Source organism: Bos indicus x Bos taurus, chromosome 6 (genome assembly GCF_003369695.1).
Source record: "Bos indicus x Bos taurus breed Angus x Brahman F1 hybrid chromosome 6, Bos_hybrid_MaternalHap_v2.0, whole genome shotgun sequence".
In the NCBI taxonomy this organism is placed as follows: Eukaryota; Metazoa; Chordata; class Mammalia; order Artiodactyla; family Bovidae; genus Bos; species Bos indicus x Bos taurus.
Genome location: NC_040081.1, coordinates 59,631,444 through 59,651,409, shown reverse-complemented (window position 1 = coordinate 59,651,409; position 19,966 = coordinate 59,631,444). Strand labels below are relative to the sequence as shown.

At 41.6% G+C, this 19,966-nt stretch overlaps 1 protein-coding gene across 11 annotated transcripts in view; it reads left to right on the top strand.

Annotated features, from left to right (window-relative positions):
• The window catches only part of RBM47 (RNA binding motif protein 47), a 176,332-nt gene that overhangs the window by 81,027 nt on the left and 75,339 nt on the right, over positions 1 to 19,966 (top strand). The window contains exon 1 of one of the 11 annotated variants that reach the window (XM_027544325.1): positions 7,895 to 8,017. The exons of 7 other annotated variants lie outside the window; for them this stretch is intronic. The gene's annotated coding sequence lies outside the window, so the exon portion shown is untranslated. Of the gene's footprint in view, positions 1 to 7,894; positions 8,018 to 9,251; positions 9,318 to 19,966 lie in introns of those variants that run through there. 3 more of the 11 variants (XM_027544324.1, XM_027544330.1, XM_027544327.1) reach the window with 3 other exon arrangements.

Sequence of the window (19,966 nt, the reverse complement as noted above, 5' to 3'; positions counted from 1 at the left end):
TGGTTGGATCTCCTTGCAGTCCAAGGGACTTTCAGGAGTCTTCTCCAACACCACAGTTCAAAAGCATCAATTCTTTGGCACTCAGCTTTCTTTATAATCCAACTCTCACATCAATACATGACTACTGGAAAAAACATAGCCTTGACTAGATGGACCTTTGTTGGCAAAGTAATGTCTCTGCTTTTTAATATGCTGTTTAAGTTGGTCATAACTTTCCTTCCAAGAAGTAAGCATCTTTTAATTTCATGGCTGCAATCACTATCTACAGTGATTTTGGAGTCCCCCCAAATAAAGTCTGTCACTATTTCCACTGTTTCCGCATCTATTTGCCACAAAATGATGGGACCAGATGCCATGATCTTCGTTTTCTGAATGTTGAGCTTTAAGCCAACTTTTTCACTCTCTTCTTTCACTTTTATCAAGAGGCTCTTTAGTTCTTCACTTCCTGCTATAGGGTGCTGTCATCTGCATATCTGAGGTTATTGATACTTCCCCTGACAATCTTGATTCCAGCTTATGCTTCTTCCAGCCCAACGTTTCTCATGATATATACTCTGCATATAAGTTAAATAAGCAGGGTGACAATATACAGCCTTGACATACTCCTTTTCCTATTTGGAACCAGTCTGTTGTCCCATGTTCAGTTCTAACTGTTGCTTCCTGACCTGCATACAGATTTCTCAAGAGGCAGGTCAGGTGGTCTGGTATTCTCATCTCTTTCAGAATTTTCCACAGTTTATTGTGATCTACACAGGCAAAGGCTTTGGCATAGTCAATAAAGCAGAAATAGATGTTTTTCTGGAACTCTCTTGCTTTTTCAATGATCCAGCAGATGTTGGCAATTTGATCTCTGGTTCCTCTGCCTTTTCTAAAACCAGCTTGAAGATCTGGAAGTTCATGGTTCACATATTGCTGAAGCCTGGCTTGGAGAATTTTGAGCATTACTTTACTAGCGTGTGAGATGAGTCCAACTGTGCGGTAGTTTGAGCATTCTTTGGCATTGCCTTTCTTTGGGATTGGAATGAAAACTGACCTTTTCCAGTCCTGTGGCCAACTTCCCTGGTTGCCCAGTCAGTAAAGAGTTTGCCTACAGTGTGAGAGACCCTAGGAGGGGAAGATCCCCTGGAGAAGGAAATGGCAACCCACTCCAGTACTTTTGCCTGGAGAATCCCATGGAGGGAGGAGCCTCGTGGGCTACAGTCCATGGGGTCCCAAAGAGTTGGACACAAATGAGCAACTTCACTTTATGCCTATTGTTTGAAAAATGGGTAGTGCACAGTCTGAGCGACTTCACTTTCACTTTCCAGTATTCTTGCCTGGAAAATCTTTCACATCTACACTTTTTTTTTTTCTTCTCCTTTTGTCCCATTCTCTCCTCCAGGCTAATTTTTAAAGTTCTATCACCCTTCTGTATACACAACCGCCTTTAATATAATCTGGTGTGCCTCACGTCTAATAAAAATCCAAATTTACAAAACAAAAGGTCTGAAAGGTAAATCTTCCCTTTGTTAAAGAAGTTTTCCTGTCTGAAAAACTAGTATCCCTCTCTGTCTCTCTCTACCTCCCTTACATGTTTCTCGCTTTCTACACTTCATTATGCACAGTAGTAGTAGTAGTTACTCACTCAGTGGTGTCCGACTCTTTGCGACCCTATGGACTGTGGTTTGCCAGGTGAATATTGCTGTCCTCATCATACAGGCAGCCCGGATAAAGTAAATACAAACACAAGGATCAAACCTGGTTCTTTTCGGTGCCTTGGGGGCCTTCCCCTTTCTGTGCAGTCTAGACTTGTGTAGCGCCGCCTCCGTGTCTAGCTGACGGGAGACATACTCTTGAAACTGGAGAAGAAAGGTGACTAGGGCACGCGTGCTAAGTCACTACGTAGTGTCTGACTCTTTTTCGACCCCATGGACGGCAGCCTTCCAGGCTCCTCTGTCCATGGGGATTCTCCAAGCAAGAATACTGGAGTGCATTGCCATGCCCTACTCCAGGAGTTCTTCCCGACTCAGGGATTGAACCCACATCTCTTACATAGGCAGGCGGTTCTTTACCATGGCGCCACTTGGGGGATTGGGGGCGGGGGAGGAGGTCTGAGTTGCCTGCAAGCAAATTCATTTTTGTATTTGCAGATCTTGAGATGCAGTGAGTATATAGCCGTGCTGTCATGCTGTATCATACAAAAAAGTTCACTTTCCCTAGTTTGTTTACTGTCAAACCTTGGCTCATTAAATATATCCAGTAGCCTGGGTCATGATCATACGAAAAATAGGACCTTGGCTCACTTAAAACAATAGTTGCTTTTGCTTCAGAGAAGGCAATGGCACCCCACTCTGGTACTCTTGCCTGGAAAATCCCATGGATGGAGGAGCCTGGAAGGCTGCAGTCCATGGGATCACTGAGGGTTGGACACGACTGAGTGACTTCACTTTCACTTTTCACTTTCATGCATTGGAGAAGGAAATGGCAACCCACTCCAGTGTCCTTGCCTGGAGAATCCCAGGGACAGGGGAGCCTGGTGGGCTGCTGTCTATGGGGTTGCACAGAGTTGGACACGACTGAAGTGACTTAGCAGCAGCAGCAGCAGCATTTGCTTCAGTTGGTACAGATTCATTTGGAGAAATTACCAATTCTCAAGGATGATTCAAGTCCAGCACCAAGCTCCCAGCAGCTTCCAATGAATAGTAACGAGCAGTGCCCGTGTACCACTGCTCCATTCTAGAATTCCCAGCCTGGAAAAAGGCAGTTGTCACGCCCAGGGAAGCATCCATTAGGAAAGTTTGCTCTCAGTCAAATACTCACAGCCAGTTCTGGATAGAATTTCCTGACACACAGCCTTGGCTTCCATCATTACTGACTGAAGAACATATACACAGCTGTGAGACAGAGAAAAAAAGAAATCAATTTGCTAAAATTTGGAGATGTAAATACGTAAAAAAACCCATCATCTTTGGGATTCTCCATTAGATTTCAATGTAACCCTAATGGTTGCAAGTTGAGATTTTGGTGTCTGAGTGAGTGGGTTCCAGTCTTGCCTTCCACCAATAACTAGTTTTATTTAACTAGGGATCTCAATAATACTTGCCGCATAGGGTTTTGGAGATGAGTGAAGAGGTAGTATTTGTCAAGAATTTAGTGCTGGGTATGATACACAGTGGGTGTTAAATACATGTTAGTGTGTTAGCACATGTGTGCGGGACATGGTCTACTGCGGCTTGTCTCAAACTTTCTGGGCTCAGAACATCTTTAACAGGCAAATAAAATAAAGGACACTCAGATATAAACTTCAGATAAATAATAAAGTAATTTTTTTTAGTATAAATATGTCTCAAAAGTTGCATGGATACTTAAATATTATTTGTTGTTTATCTGAAATTCAAATTTAACTAACACAACAGTGTTAATCAACTATTCTTCAATATAAAATAAAAATTAACAGAAATTAACTCTGATCTGCATTTTTATTTGCTGAATCTGGCAACCCTGTCTTCACATTCTTAAGAATTATTAAGGAACCCAGAGTGCTCTTGTTTATGTGGGTTGTATCTGTAACTATTTACCACATTAGAAATTCAAACTAAGAAATTAAAAATATTTATTAAGTACTTCAAAAGTGGCTCAGAGGTTAAAGCATCTGCCTGGAATTCAGGAGACTCAGGTTCAATCCCCGGGTCGGGAAGATCCCCTGGAGAAGGAAATGGCAACCCACTCCCGTACTCTTGCCTGGAGAATCCCATGGAGGGAGGAGCCTGGTAGGCTACAGTCCATGGAGTCGCAAAGAGTCAGACACGACTGAGTGACTTCACTTTCACTTTTCTTTCACTTTCATGTTAACATAAATAACATTTTATGAAAAACTATATTTCCAAAAAAATAGATGATAGAAAGCACATTATATTTTTTGCAAATAATTACTGGCTTGATAGAAGTCAACTTTATTCTTATGTCTGCTTATGCCTTCCATCTGGCGAAATACATTATTTTTATTGAAGTAATTAAAGAATACTCGGCTTCACAAAGATATGTAGTTGGAAAAGAGAGGGGTATTTTGATATACTTTTCAGATAGTTGAGAACATTCTTCTTTACTATTAAAGCCAAACTCTATAAGAGATAGTTTCTTAATGATTAGTTGTAGTATGGAATCTGAAACCATATCAGTGAAGTTTTTATCAGATCAGATCAGTCGTTCAGTCGTGTCTGATTCTTTGTGACCTCGTGAATCGCAGCACGCCAGGCCTCCCTGTCCATCACCAACTCCCAGAGTTCACTGAGACTCACATCCATCGAGTCAGTGATGCCATCCAGCCATCTCATCCTCTGTCATCCCCTTCTTCTCTTGCCCCCAATCCCTCCCAGCATCAGAGTTTTTTCCAGTGAGTCAACTCTTCCCATGAGGTGGCCAAAGTACTGGAGTTTCAGCTTTAGCATCATTCCTTCCAAAGAAATCCCAGGGCTGATCTCCTTCAGAGTGGACTGGTTGGATCTCCTTGCAGTCCAAGGGACTCTCAAGAGTCTTCTCCAACACCACGGTTCAAAAGCATCAATTCTTCAGCGCTCAGCCTTCTTCCACTGGTTTACTTGTACTATGAATGGGCCTTTTACTATGTGTGATTCTGTAACATTGTGAATTGGTCATTTGGAAAATACTGGCTTACTGAGTTGTGAAGATCATTGAAATATTGACACATTTCATTGTATAATATTTTTAAAAATCACATTTACTAATATCACAACTAATTTAATCAGAAAAGCATTTAATTATGACAAACTATTAAGCTCATGGTGGTGAATAGAAGTTCTTCAAAAATTGAACTTTTGCTTGAAAGCTCTGATTTTATCATTGGAGACAAATACCATTAGTTGTGTTCTTTGAAGAGACAGGCACATTTCATTTGTTTCTCCAGAAAGTATCTACCAAATACCCAGTATCTGGATAACCATAGTTTAGCTGCAGTTATTCTTTCAAGTAAAAATAGTGTTCTGTGACAGAAGCAGCTGTAGTTCACCCTGTACCTGTCACACATGTGACTTTTCTTGAGTCTATGGTCATGATTAAGTATGCAGCAAGAGTGTTTTGTGCATGCTTCCCATTTCATCACACAGAATATTTAAAAAGATATATGCTCGAGTCAAGATGTGTTAAAATGATGGAATTAATGTTTTCCTGTTTCAAGTACATTCAAAAAAATAATAAAGACAACTTCTAGTGCCTGCTAATAGAAAAATGCTGTGATTCCTAGTGCAAATTGGTGCCACTGTCTTCTTTTGTGCTGAGGTACCAGCAGTGTAACTCTCTGCTGCCTTTTCATCATTGGTGCAAAAGTCAACACAGTGGAAAAATACAGAAATGTTATTTCGTATTATTATGAAAATTGTTTTGACTTTGCAGACCTCTGAAAGGGTCTCCCAGGGGATCCAGGGACCTCACTTTGAGAACCTTCTGGTCCCAGTGAAACTGTTACTGTCCCAGTGAAAAGACAGTGATGGGCTGTATGTTGATTCATCGTGTGTTCCCCTCATCTGTTCCAACATCTCCTTCCTTAAGCAGTTTGGAAAAACACTAGAGACTGTGGGGACCTTTCTTAGGGTTTGATTTAGGCTGGGCTGGGTGACCAGAAGTTTCTGACGCTGCCTTCAGGATGCTCTCAGATGCCCTCCCAGAAAACTGAAGGGGCTTGAATGAGTCAGGGGAGTAAAGACTTCTCAAGGATTCTGTGAGACTTACTCGCCTCTCTCCAAATAAAACATTCTCCTCTTGCTCTTCCTCCTTCTTATCACTGGTGTCTAAGAGAACTCAAAACCCCTTTCAGAATCTGGAACCATCTTGCAGACCAAATACATGCTAGATTCAGATATATCTAAGCTAGAGATGGGCCTCTGGAATCACAGACACTCTGGTGAAAGAGCAGAGAGAGGTTGATTTTCTGCCCTAATATAACTCGGCAGTTAGAAGTACCCAGGGGACATCTGCATGCTGGCATACCCAAAACAATAGCACAAAACCCAACTTAGAATTGCATGGCTGGAAGTGAGAAAATGCTACTATCAAACATTTATATTGCCTGGAAGGCACAGTTCTTTCTCAGGGACAAAGAATTTATCTTCTGAGCAGCATGAGATGAAATATTTGAATATACAATAGAACACCAAGGACTATATTTGACACAGGGAATTTTAACACAGCCCACAGTGTTTAAAGTCAAATATCAAATTTGTGGCCATAGGAAAAAAATGAACATAAAGGCTTACTTGAAGTGGGGAAATCCATACTATCCATATCTCAGTTTTTGTGGTTAACTGAGATCCTCGATAGTAGAATCTGTCAATAGATTTCAAAGTGAGCAGGACAGATTGTCTTGGGGTGAAAAGGTGAAAAGAAGGATTGGGGAACCCAAGGAAAAGGAGTAGAAGAACAGGGCCAAATGTGTTCTTGTAGAGCCTAGAAAGCATACACAGGTGACTCTGGATTTGACCAACAGATCCTCCCTGGAGCCAGGGTCCTTGTGGCAGGAGAGAGTGGCTTAGATGAAGAGCAATGACTGGATTGGATCTGCTCTGATTCTCAGCTCTGCCCTTATCAGAGCATGCCCTGGGGCAGGTTCTCTGAACCTGTCTCCTCCTCCTCTGTTAGATTAAATTAAATGAGATTATAGATCAGTTCAGTTCAGTCACTCAGTCTGTCCAACCCTTGGCGACCCCTTGGAATGCAGCACACCAGGCTTCCCTGTCCATCACCAGGATTGTTTATCAGGTAACCGGTAATTGTGGTTCAGTTGCAAATTCGTGTCCAATTCTTTGAGACCCTGTGGACTGCAGCATGCCAGGCTTCCCTGTCTGGCATTTAATCCTTGGTTCTTATTTCATGGCATGATTTGATGGTTAATTTATTTGCCACCTTGTCTTTATAATCCACTTTTCTCATCCTCTTTGAATATAGAACAAAACATAGCTACTACATCAAAACCCTAAACTCTCAAGTCCTACCTGGAGTCATACCTGGAGTTTACTCCATTAGGCACACTTTGGATTCTGATATTGTCTTCACACTTTTTTTTTCTTCAGAATTCAAATATGTTCCTTAACCATAAGCACTGGACAGCGTGCTAAGGATGCAGAGGCTACTCTTACGGTCTAGAAAGTGGTTGACTTGTATGTGGATATGTGGTACAACGTGGCTTGTACCCAAGAGTACCCAAGAGAGGTACTAATGAAGGGAAAGACTCCTATGAAGTGAATAATTACTCCCCAGTTGTGTGGGTTTGTCGCTTTGCAGATTTGTTCCTCTTTGGTTTGCTTAAAGAAGGGGAGGTGGGCTGTGGGGGTCAAGTGAGATAGACTCCCCTGCCCTCCAAATAGGATAAGAATTTGATGAGCCCAGAGGGAGGAAGGTGAGAATATGCCAGAATTAGCAGGGAGACTCAGTCATACCATGTGGCGAATTTGAGGCTCTGGGAAGAGGCATATCTGAGGGTGGGGAATTGGGTGGTCCTGGCCATGAAGGAGGGAAACCCTGGCCTGTCAGGAAAGTCCAGCTTCAGCCTCGTGACCTAGAGCCAGCTGTTGAATCTTTCTGGATCTCTCTTCAGTAGAATCTGGATGATAACAAATCTATTTCACTCCCTCACCAGCTTGTTTATTACCTAAAATAAAAGAAGAAAGAGGGTGATAGGAGTAATTGATATACACATCATCTCTTTGTCAAGGAGTTGGGCAAAAAAGCAAGGATAGAAAGGAGGATAGGAAAGAGAAAATGAGAAAAAAAAATAAGAGAGAAGGAAAGGGGAAGGGAGGCAGGCATGCAGGTATCTGTGTTAGAGGGCAAGATGAATTCAAGAGGAGAAGTGTTGTGAAAGCACAGGCACTGCAGCCTGGGCCGAGGCCCGGGAGGTCGGCTCACCACGCCTCTGGGAGGCAGATAACCGGCCTTGAGGATATCCACCCAAGGTGGATTAGTCACAGCACTAACCTGAGGCATCTGTAATACTGAGGAAACTGAAAACAAGATAGGACCTATAGAGGTAAGGGGTCGGGGAGGAAAAATGGACAATTACCTTGCAAATGCTTTGGAAATGTGTATATGCCATTTTCTACGCTCTCAGATTAAGAGGGCTGGCAATTCTTTGGGTAAATCTTTCCTGGTTTTAGAGATTTTTATTTTATAGGTGAGGAAAACAGGTCAGAGAGGTTAAGTGATTTGCTCAAGGTCACACAGCTGGTGTGCCCAAAAGCCTTGATCGCAGTTCCCTGTTGAGTCTTCTTTCTACCCCACTGGATATCCTAAAGGTATGAAATGAAGAATTCTAGGTGTTCCTGGGGACTCTGGTGGGAGTGGGGACTAGAGAATGGGTTTTCTTATTTGCCTAACCTGGCTGTGTGTGATTCCAAAGCCAAAGTCAATTCCTTCTCTCTACGGCCTTGGTCTCTTTTTATGGAGTTGGCTCGACGGTCACGGGATAATTCTGTTTTCTCATTTCTCAGCTCCAAGAGCAGGTAGGTAGGTGCGAGCTGCCCACAGGAGCTCCGGACTTCATTGACGTTCATGTGTGCTGTAGATGATCCCTGGGTGCTCTCTCTTTATCTTGTTAACCCTGGTGGTACCAAGAGGCACCTGACTTTTGGGTATGCTAATAATTCAGTGCCAGCCAGTTTCTGTTATCCTCCAGTTGTAATTGTTAACTTGAATGGAATGCAAAACTTCTGGTTTGGAGCAGAGTTGGTTTTTAACTGTGAATTACTTGAAGGGTATGGAAAATGGGAAGTACGTTTTATTTTTTGTGGAAGTTCGTTTTTGTAAAGCTTTTTTGGCGTCCGCTTTGCTCTGAAAACTAGAAATACATGGTACATGTTTAGATGTGGCAGTCTCTACAGATTCACTTGTGACCTCTACCCTTTATTAACTCTTGCCTTTGACACTTTTTCATTTTAACAAGCCAAGACTTGCTTGGGGATTAGAACAATGAGCTTATCATAATGAGGCTTAAAAAAAAAAAAAAACCCACACAAAACTCCGAGTTTGTATCTGCTAGCCCACCCCCACCCCTTGGAGGTTTGGGATTTTCTTCTCCCCCTTAAGGGGAAGTGTGGAAATAGAGCCCGCCTGTTCATTTGCATTACTGCACATCACATCACACGATATCTTTTCGACCATTATATTGTGTTCTCTCAATGGTGTTTGCTCTGAGGGTGGGACACAAGGCTGTTTAGTGTCTCGTAAAACATTTACCAAAAGCACTGAGCCAGGGTTTTGAAGGGCATTCCGTTGCCAGAGTGTAGGAGGAGAGAGCCAGCAGGGGAAAGGGAGCTCCAGGTGTGTGGCAGGTACTCGTTTCGTACTTTAGTTTTTATACATGTTTAAAATGTTAGATTACATACGAGTTCCTTCTGCTGAAGGGGCAGGAATGGTGAGGAAGGGGGCCAAAGGATTGCTTTGCAAACTGTATTTTTCTGTGGATCGGCGTCCCTGGATACTTGTAATCTTCAGTTTCGGTTGAGTGTTGTTTTCGGTTTTAGTCCAGGGACGTGTATGTCACAGAGAAGGAGGTAAAATGTACCTGCGCAGGAGGTTTCCCCATGGCCTGGATCAGAACTTAGCGTTTGCTTTAGCAAAGAATTCGGAACCAGCTGCAGTGTTCCTAGGAGGCAACGTGTAGCCTTGTGATTTGCGTTTCATTATACCCCGTGACTCACTCCCTGAAAAGCTTTTGCTAAATGGTGGCTTGGGTTTTGTGAAAATACTCTTAAACTTTCTCTCTTACCCACTCCTTGCCCCGATGAAAGGTCAGCTTGAAAGCCTCTTCCTATCCTCAAATTTTTGTTTTTAGAACACAGTTGCTAGGAATAACTTTATATCCTGGTCATACATAGTTTTGGAGAAACGAATGACTCAGTGCTTCTTGGGAATGCTAAGTATTCTACCTTTTTTTTTTTTTTTCCTTTTGTAGAAAACATGAGTGTCTATGATAAAACTAGAGCCATAATCAAATGTTTACATTTGATCAAATGTAATAATGATATCCTGGACACAGATACTTGGAACTGTGTTGTTAGTGGTTAAAACTCAAACAGTAGGTAGGAAAACCTAGAAAAAGGGTAACTCCAGAAGGTGACTGTAATGGCCAGTTCCTGGGAAAAGAAGTTGCTGGATGGTATTTGCAATGTAACAAGCATGTGGAATCTTTAGTCTGTTTTTACTTTATGGCAGGAAACCTCATCATAAAGACGGTGCTGAAGTTCAGATTAAACGGCAAGCATGTTGTTGTTCAGTTGGTCAGTCGTGTCCAGCTCTTTGTGACCCCATGGACTGTAGCACTGATTATGAAGGAACATTGTTAGCGTACTCTTTTCACCGGTGACGCTAGCAGTCAGGAGCTGAGAGTCTTTCTTCTGACAAGTTCCCAGTCATTGCAAAATGGTTGAAATAAATGATGGTTTCAAAATGAGAGGAAACTTCCTTCATGGGAAAAGTTCACTGTGGCTTTGTGTATTTAGGCAAATAGGACTAAATCTACAATTTTGAAGGGCCGAAGACATCAGTTCACCCGAGGGATAGCAGATTTGATTGTTTTTATATGTGTATCAGAAAACTGAATTTTACGTTGAGTCATTTCACTACCCCGACCACTGTAAGTTTATGTAACTTGCCACAAGTGTATTACCTTTTTCTTATCTCTCTTTTAAAATTTTGAAACAGAGGTAGGAATACTTGCTGCTTACTTCTCTGTCCCATAGACGCACCTTGATTGCTTAAGGGTCTGTCAAACTTTTGACCTTCAATGTTATTAATACTGCAGAAATCCAAAATAGATCCTGACCAGTGAAGAAACTCATGCATTAATTCCACTGTCTCTCAGGTAGATGGATAGAGTTTTATGTGTGAAATTTCATCAGAGGAACAGGAAGACTGGAAAGAAGTCTAAAAATAAATCATTTCCAGATATTTGCCATTCCCTGTTTCCCATTATTTCACTGGGAAAATCCTACCCAGTGCAGTTCCTTTGTTTGCTTATTTAAAATCAGAAGGTCTGTATGGAACTGTAAGAAACTAAGATCAACAAAGTCTACATTTCCATCTCTCTTTAGGAGTTCTTGCAGTTATTGGGCAGTTTGTAAATGGATCCACTCAGATGTCAAATTAAACTCTGGATACATTGGCCCCTATCTCTGGCATTTAAAACTCTGTTGCTATTCCATGTGATATGTTAATAGTACCAGGCTGGCTTTATCAGGCATGTGTGTGTTAGTCGCTCAGTTGTGTCTGACTCTTTGCAAACCCACAGAATGTGGTGTGCCAGGTTCCTCTGTCCGTGGGATTCTCCAAGCAAGAATACTGGAGTGGATTGCCAATCCCTTCACCAGGGATCTTCCTAACCCAGGGATCGAACCCTGGTCTCCTGCATTGCAGGAGGATTCTTTACCATGTGAGCTACAGGGAAATCCTTATCAGGCATATATTTGGGTAAAGTCTCTCCACAAAGATTTTGTCATCTGCTCTTTCTCCGCTTTAGACAGCAAGCTCTTGGTTTGTAATATATCATGAAGGTGAAATCTCTAAGGACAGTAATTGGCCCCCAAATTAGGTGGCAGTTTGCAACATGCAGGAATGCCTAAGGAGTCAGGGTTGTTTTGGCTTGCTTGGACAGAGCTGTCACAAAAAGGTGTGGATGAGTAACGCCCACCTTTCAAGATTTTTGGGTGACTGTGCCAGGAAAGTCACAGTCACGGGAACTTGGGATCAGAACTATGAGGCAGACTAGGGGAATCATCATAAAGACATGGGCTTTTGGGGCTGGTTTTGTTTTGGTAAAAACTGAATTTGTATAGGTTAGTCGAGCAATGATTAAAAATCCTTCACTTGGGACTTCCTTGGCAGTTCAGTGGTTAAGACTTCTGCTGAATGGGACACAGGTTCGATCCCTGATCGCAGAACTAAGATCCCATGTGCCCACAGTGGGGCCAAAAAAAAAAAAAAAAAAAATCCTTGTCTAGTAACACAAGGTCTTAAGTAAGGCAAAAAACAGTCCTCACAGCATTCAAAAAATTCAAGCCATTAAGTCCATCAGGGCCTCACTCTGCCTACTCGCTTTTGGTTTAGAATTCCTGTTTTCTTAATGCACAATGAATCAAAACTCTTTTTTGTTGGCTAATGATCAATCATCCATTCATTCAACAAATGCTTACTAAGATCTCATTCTAGGCTAGGTTCTTATGTCTCAGTTCTTAAATGTCACTTCTTCAAGGTGACCTTCCCAAACCCCCTAAATTAGGTCCTATCCTCCTATCCCTTTAAGATAGTCATCACACTGGTTTTATACTTGCCTCCTGTGCCAAAGAATAAGTCCCCCTTACGTCATGAATTGTAACTGTCTTATTCACCACTCTATGTTCAGTGCTTAGCACATATTAGGCATTCTAAAAACAGGTACCAAATGAATGAATGAATGAAAGCAGAGGATAAGGACCAGGATGGTTAGAGGCAGGCACAGAACAATGAAAAATTGCCCCTGATAACAGGGAAAGGGCAAAAATTACTGTTACCCAGTTTGGAAGCAATGGCCCCTGAAGCCATCCTTTCATTTCAGCCCAGCTCAACCATGTAAACTTCTAAGGGTAGCCTTGGTTCACCAAGAAAAATGTGCTCAGTAACATTTGTTTAAGATGACACTGAGGGCCACAAATCATTTTATAAAGCTTTTCTTCCAAGAAAGTAATAGTTTTCTAACTTACGTGGATATATTCATTATTTGGAAATTTTAATATATGAATAATTCTTTATTCCTACAATTATTTCCTACCGATGAAAAAATTGAGCACTTACACAAAATGCAAAAAGAGCCTGGAACAATGCAATAAGGGAGAAACTTCAGTGTGATGAGGCTAAGTCAAATAAGTGCTTTGAGAAATATTATTTTAAATATTATTATGGAAGTATAACATAAAGGCAGTCAAATGAACCACCCTTAAGTATACAGCTTGAGTTTTTACGTGTACCTGTGTAACCACCAATCTTAGTTCAAAGTATGGGACATTTTCAGTGTCTCAGAAAGCTCCCTGTGCTTCTCCTCCCTGTCAGCCACCCACCTTGCTCCAGGTAACCATTATTCTGACTTCCATCACCACACATTATCTGTTTTTTTAAATAATTTTTATTTATCTGTTTACGGCTGTGCTGGGTCTTTGTTGCTGCGAGAGCTTTTTTCTGGTCACGGCGAGTGCGGAGCTACTCTCTAGCTGTGGTGCACAGGCTTCTCATTGCTGTGGCTTCTTGTTGCGGAGCACCGCCTCAATAGTTGTGGCGTGTGGGCTTAGTTGCTCCACGACCTGTGGGATCCTCTTGGATGAGGGATCAAACCCGTGTCTCCTTCATTGGCAGGCAGATTCTTTACCACTGAGCCACCAGGGAAGCCCCTACATTAGCTATTCTTGAACTTCATAAAAATGGAATCATATATCTGTGCTCTTCTGTGTCTGGCTTCTTTCATTCAACATTGATTTGTGTAGCTGTAATGTATTCCTTCACTGATGCATAGTATTTCTTTGTAAGAATACACCACAGTTTAATAAATTGGGCATGGGGAGATTAAAAACATGACTGTATGAGCTGAAAATTATTCCATGTGTGCCAGCCCTTTAAAGTTGCATGATCTCATAAAAGGTGGGTTGGAAATGTTATCACTAGAAAAGGCAGAAAAAGAGAAGAAGTCCTTCTGGGAGTGGATTTATTAAGTACTCTGCATGGGCTGTTCATTTAACTGAAACCATTACCCTAGGAGGTGACAGCCATCGTTTGCAGAAGAGGAAACTGAGCCTGAGAAAAGTTTTCTAATTGCACAATCAATCTTAACACCCAAGGTGTTGGTTACAGCAATGAGCAGTGATGCCCTGGCTATGAGAATGCCAGGCGGCTTTTGAGGCTGTGCTACCTCGTTAACGAAGACTCAGCATTTACACAGTAGCACAGATCTATTTCTGGTCAGAAAGCTGGCAATTGACCTGACTTTTCTTAATTCAATTTCTCTATCTTTCCCTTCAGTGTTTTTCTTGTTTTGAAAAGAAGTCTCCCTTGTATATTTTTCATTCTGACTTTTGTTTATGAATAAATTTTTGTGGCTTATTATGTTTTTCAGATGCATATCTGAATCTAAATCTATTCAGCAAACTATTGAGGGTTTTTTTTTTCTTTTTCTCTTTTTTTAAATAAAAATCTGTTATTTTCTTTCTTTTTTTCTAAATTTTGGCCATGCCACACCCAAGCCACAGTAGTGAAAGCACTGAATCCTAACCACTAGTTCAGTTCAGTCGCTCAGTCATGTCCAACTCTTTGCTACCCCGTGGACTGCAGCATGCCAGGCTTCCCTGTCCATCACCAACGTCCGGAGCTTACTCAAACTCATGTCCATTGACCACTAGACCGCCAGGGAATTCCATAAGATCAGGTTTCAGTATCTGTGCATAAAGAAATGTTCAATCACTGTAAGAAAGGGAGATGAATTTCAAGTCAGAATTGCCAAGAAATTTCCTGGGAGGCAAAAGTCACATCTTTCATTGTGAGATTTGAAGTGCTTTAAATTCGAACTCCCAGAGGGTCTATATGTCAAAGTCTCTGACTCAATTGATCATGTTGGAAATGAACAAAATTTCTAAATTTCCTCTTCCTAGTACCTTTCTTGATTTTCACCCTACAAGTATAAGCATTCACAATCCCATTCTTCAAAAGTTACCAGAAACTTGCTCAGAATGCCCTTTGGTCAGAATAACAAAAGGGAGAATATACCTTTTAGGTTTTTTTTGAGTTGGGAATGAAAGAGGTTATGTTTTAAATTTTGCATTAATATTAATTTTGCATTTAATATTGCATCAGGTCACCATTTCAGTGAGGCTACAGGTAAGCAGTCCTGTATGCCTAGTGACAGATAGGAGAATACCCTGAGTGTCACAGTCAAACGTTTTGAGTCACTTCTAGAAAAAGCAAGAGATGCCCGGATTCTTTGCTTCAAAGGCATCATTATTTTCACAGTAGAAAGCCTCTTCCATATGGGATGCTTGAACATCAAAGATTTGATTTGATTCTTTTTAATTTTATGAACAATCACAGGACCAATATCTTGTGTTTTACACTTAAGAAAATACTTTCCCAAATAATTTTATACTTACCTTTAAAAAAACTTTTCTGAGATGTAACATCTACACGTTTTGTATATGAGGAAGCTGAAATAGAGAATCTGTCACACACCTAGTTAGTGAAAGAGGAGACATTCAGATTTTCTGCTTCCATGGTGCCAGCCCTTCCCACTGCCCAGGTGCTACCCAGGCAGTGTTTGGTGAACTGCATAAGCCATTAAAATCTGCTCTCTTTCAAGACATTGTTTGGTCTGTGATGACTGCTCAAGTCATACCATTTGATCATATACGTACTATATGTGCCAGGCATTGCTCTGGCTGCCATATGTATATTACCCCCAATTCTTGAAATTACAAGCTAGGAATCATTAACCCCTTTTGCAAATGGGGAAACTGAGTCACTGAGCTCAAGAACCTTGAATAAAGCCACATTTTTAGTAAATGCTGAAATCTGCCTTCACACTCAGATTAGTTTGATCCCAAAGTCCATTCAGTTTCCTCGTGCTATCCTGACTCTCATCAGAAAAAAAATGTCTTTCATCTTCTCAATTACAAGTGAGGCAAGTGCAGGAGCCCTAAAATTATTGACAAGTCTTAGCTCATTTCAATATACCTTTCTGACAAGCGGGCATTTTCTTTAGAACTAAACAAAGACAGGTACTGGGTGGGATTCAATTTTTAAAAAGGTTGTTTTGTTTTTATTTTTGTTTTTGTTTTAACTCTTGGAGCTGTAAGAAAACTAGATTAGTTTGCCATGCAATCAAGTTTTGTGTGCAAAGTATCCTCGCTTCATCAGTGAGATTGGGAGACCCCTGATGGGGAAGCTGGAAGAAACGTTAGTTCTTGGGAATGGAGATTGGGCCACGTGATTCTCAAGATCTCGCTAATTCTCAAGATCATTGTGTTCTAAACAACAATTCCATGACGGAAAATTGGAAAGAAGTGTTCAAAGCCACAGCTTATTTCTCTCCATCAAAGTTATTGTTTATCTTCACTAAAGAACCTAGTCTTGCAATAGAAGCATGTGGTTTCTAGCACCTAAGACAACTATAGTGTGGCTGCAGGTAGAATGGTCTCAAAGACAATGAGTCAGCCAGGAAGATACCTCAGATGCCAGTTGGGTACCAAAAAACACCGATCTGAGGTTAACCTCCTGCTGATGTTATCCTTCGTGATAAAATAAGAGCCAGCCAGATTCCCTAATGGCTCAGATGGTAAAGAATCCACCTGCAGTGCAGGAGTCTTGGGTTTGATCCCTGAGTTGGGAAGAGCCCCTGGAGGAGATCATCGCAACCCACTCCAGTATTCTTGCCTGGAGAATCCCCATGGACAGAGGGCTAACAGGCTACAGTCTGTGGGGTCTCAAAGAGTCGGACACAACTGAGGGACTAAGCACAGCCAGTAGCCTAGTGCTCTGCTTTTCCCAATGCACTGGCTTTCTCTGTGCGGCATTTTTACTTTTTCAGCAAATTTACTAACCTTTAGCAATTACTGTCGGAGAAGGCAATGGCACCCCACTCCAGTACTCTTGCCTGGAAAATCCCATGGATGGAGGAGCCTGGTGGGCTGCAGTCCACGAGGTGGCAAAGAGTCAGACACGACTGAGCACCTTCACTTTCACTTTTTACTTTCATGCATTGGAGAAGGAAATGGCAACCCACTCCAGTGTTCTTGCCTGGAGAATCCCAGGGACAGGGGAGCCTGGTGGGCTGCCGTCTATGGGGTCGCACAGGGTCGGACACAACTGAAGTGACGCAGCAGCAGCAACAGCAGTAGCAGCAGCAGTTACTGTTAGGATTAATTGAGATAACATGAAGTCTATAAAAGTATCTGGCACATCACGGAGGATCTTCGTTTGCCTTCCTCTCAAACAGGATTCCCTGGAAGGAAGTTGGCACACATGAATGGAACTGGACTCTTACTTAATAGTGAACTCAATGGATTGAACGTTGTCACGTGTGACATTTTTTCCCCCTTAAGAATTGTGAAACCTCCCCATTTAAATTTGCCATTGTTGAAGTAAGCTTGATCTCTGTGTCAATCACAAGTGCAAACTTTGAGTAGAAACGAAACAAAGGCTTTTTATTCTAATTAAATGGCTTCTTATAAGAAAGCTGCAAGATATGCCCACTCTTTCATTTTTTAATAAAGAATATTAGAGTAGTTCATAGGCACAGAGCCTGCTGTTGTTTGAATAGATATGTCAGGGAAAGTAAGATCATATAATGAAGGTGTTAATAAACACATGGGCATATGCACACATTGAAAATGATTGAATATAATCCCATTCATAATATGATCCCTGGGTGGGCAAAATCTCCTGGAGAAGGAAATGGAAACCATATTCTTGTATTACGGTATTCTTGCCTGGAAAATCCCATGGACAGAGGAGCCTGGTGGGCTACAGTCCATGGGGTCACAAAGAATTGGACACGACTGAACATCTGAGCATGGACAGCATAATATGATAAGGGCTTTATTTGCTACACAGAAGAATAGATGTTTTCATTGGAATTTTAAAATGATATATTTTGTAGAAAATGTCAGGTTCTGCGGGAGTGAGGTGGTATGGAAAGAACACTGACCCAGAATCATGGAATTGATTTATTCCCGGGCCTTCTTCCATTTAGTCTGTGACTTCGAGAAACTTCTCCATGCTCCTGCTGTCTCACCTGTGATGCTGTCACACACTATGCTTCCCAGGAGCATTCTGCTGTTTGTGTGCAGTGAAAAGCCTTGTTTTGCTTTTAATTCTAGGAAATAGCACTGATGTGGATATATTATACTGTTATTCTGTAGAAAAATATCAGAGGATCCTGATTTATGACGTTGAGTCCAACTCTTCTTCATCTTTGTCATAATAAAAATTAAGGACTCTTCTTATTTTGAAAAATAAAAAGACGACAATGACCTTTTTCATTTTTGTAATTTGCCGTCAGAAGTTAACAGTCCTTTGCCTTTCCTAAGCTCTTCTTTGGTAAAGAACCTGCCACTTACAGATATTTCACAAGTGGACTGTTTCTGGGTCACATAAAAGTGGTGACCAAAATAAGAAATGTGAGTGAAATGTGAACAAATTAAGTTAATGATGATAATTTTGGGTGGGCAAGGATTTTCAATACAGAGAAGTAATTCAGTATCATTTTATTTATTTTTTTTTTACTTTACAATATTGTATTGGTTTTGCCATACATCAACATGCATCTGCCACGGGTGTACATGTGTTCCCCATCCTGAACCCCCCCTTCCACCTCCCTCCCCATACCATCCCTCTGGGTCATCCCAGTGCACCAGCCCCAAGCTTCCTGTATCCTACATCGAACCTGGACTGGCGATTTGTTTCTTATATGATATTACACATGTTTATTAATTCATTATTCTATACACAAGCCCTTATCATGGAATCTGAGAAGTCAAACAACAGAAAAAAGGAACAATACTGGTATATACTATAAGGAAGAAAGTCAGTATCACAAATAACCTGCAAATTAAAACAGTGATGTACCTTTTTCCTTCCATGAAAGAATCCAGCTTACTTAGGCATGTCTGGTGGCCACACAAAGACACATATTTGGTATGACCTCATAGGAAAACAGTTTGGCAGTATGTATCAGGAACCTTAGAAATGCTTAATCTAGTTATGCTTAATCTTAATCTAATTCCATAGATGGAAAAATAATGTAGAGGAATAGAGAAGAATTACACTGAAGAATCCAAATTCTCACCCAAATTCCCACTCATGATGGATTTACAATTTTCCATTTAATTATCCATATTTCCAACTCATATCCTCTTTCTTCCCTATGGCTTTTAATAAGAAATCATCCATCCCAGATTGTGAGTAAGTGTGTGGGGCAGGGGTGGGATGGCGGGGGTTTCTGTGTTTTCCATGGTGAACACTGATTTTTTTGTGTAATCAGAAACAGCATTTGAAAACATTGTTTCTAAAAGTCACTAAAATTCAAAGTCTCCTGCTATCAGAGACACAAGTCAAAGATAGGAAACACGGTCCAAGGTGAAGGGAGCAGAAAGCAGTGACCATGGGAACAAGGTTTTTGACCTTCCAGTTATACACTGCTGGTAAGACTTTGAAACTCTTGAACCCTCTGAGTCTTTTCGGAATGTTCGGGACTGGTGTTACCTATGCCCACAGCTCTCCTGCACTACTTCCTCCCCTAAAGTCCAGCCTGCAACTCACTTTTCATGAACGATCTGCCTCCGTGATCTGGGGAAGCCTTCTCCTTCCAATTTCTGTCACCCACTGCTGGCTACCAGCAGCCACCAAACACCTCTGCAGATCTCACCTCTCTGTAGCCTCCTCCCTCCCTGCCCAGTGCAGACTCGTCATACTTCCATTACATTTGTTCTTCCCTCTGAGATTTAGGCTCTGATTTCAAGGCTTTGTAGTTCTTATTTCAAAGACAAGGAGTGAAAAAAACCAGGGAAGATATGAAGCATGGACTTCAGTCACCAGTTCTGTGATGCAACACTGCCCTAGGTCTGTTCAGGCTTACCAAAATCAACTGTTTTCAAGTTCTATATCATTGAACAGTGACTGGTTCACACACAGTCATTAACCTTGCTCCCCGCCTTTTCTTCCCTGCCTTCCTATCAGAGAGATGGGAAAAACATGGGCTTAGCCAGGTCATTCATTTCATTTCTCAACAACACTTGGAACATCCAAATCCACTTCCTCATTCATACTTGCTAGGCTAAGCTAAGTCACTTCAGTCGTGTCCGACTCTGTGCGACCCCATAGACGGCAGCCCACCAGGCTTCACCGTCCCTGGGATTCTCCAGGCAAGAACACTGGAGTGGGTTGCCATTTCCTTCTCCAATGCATGAAAGTG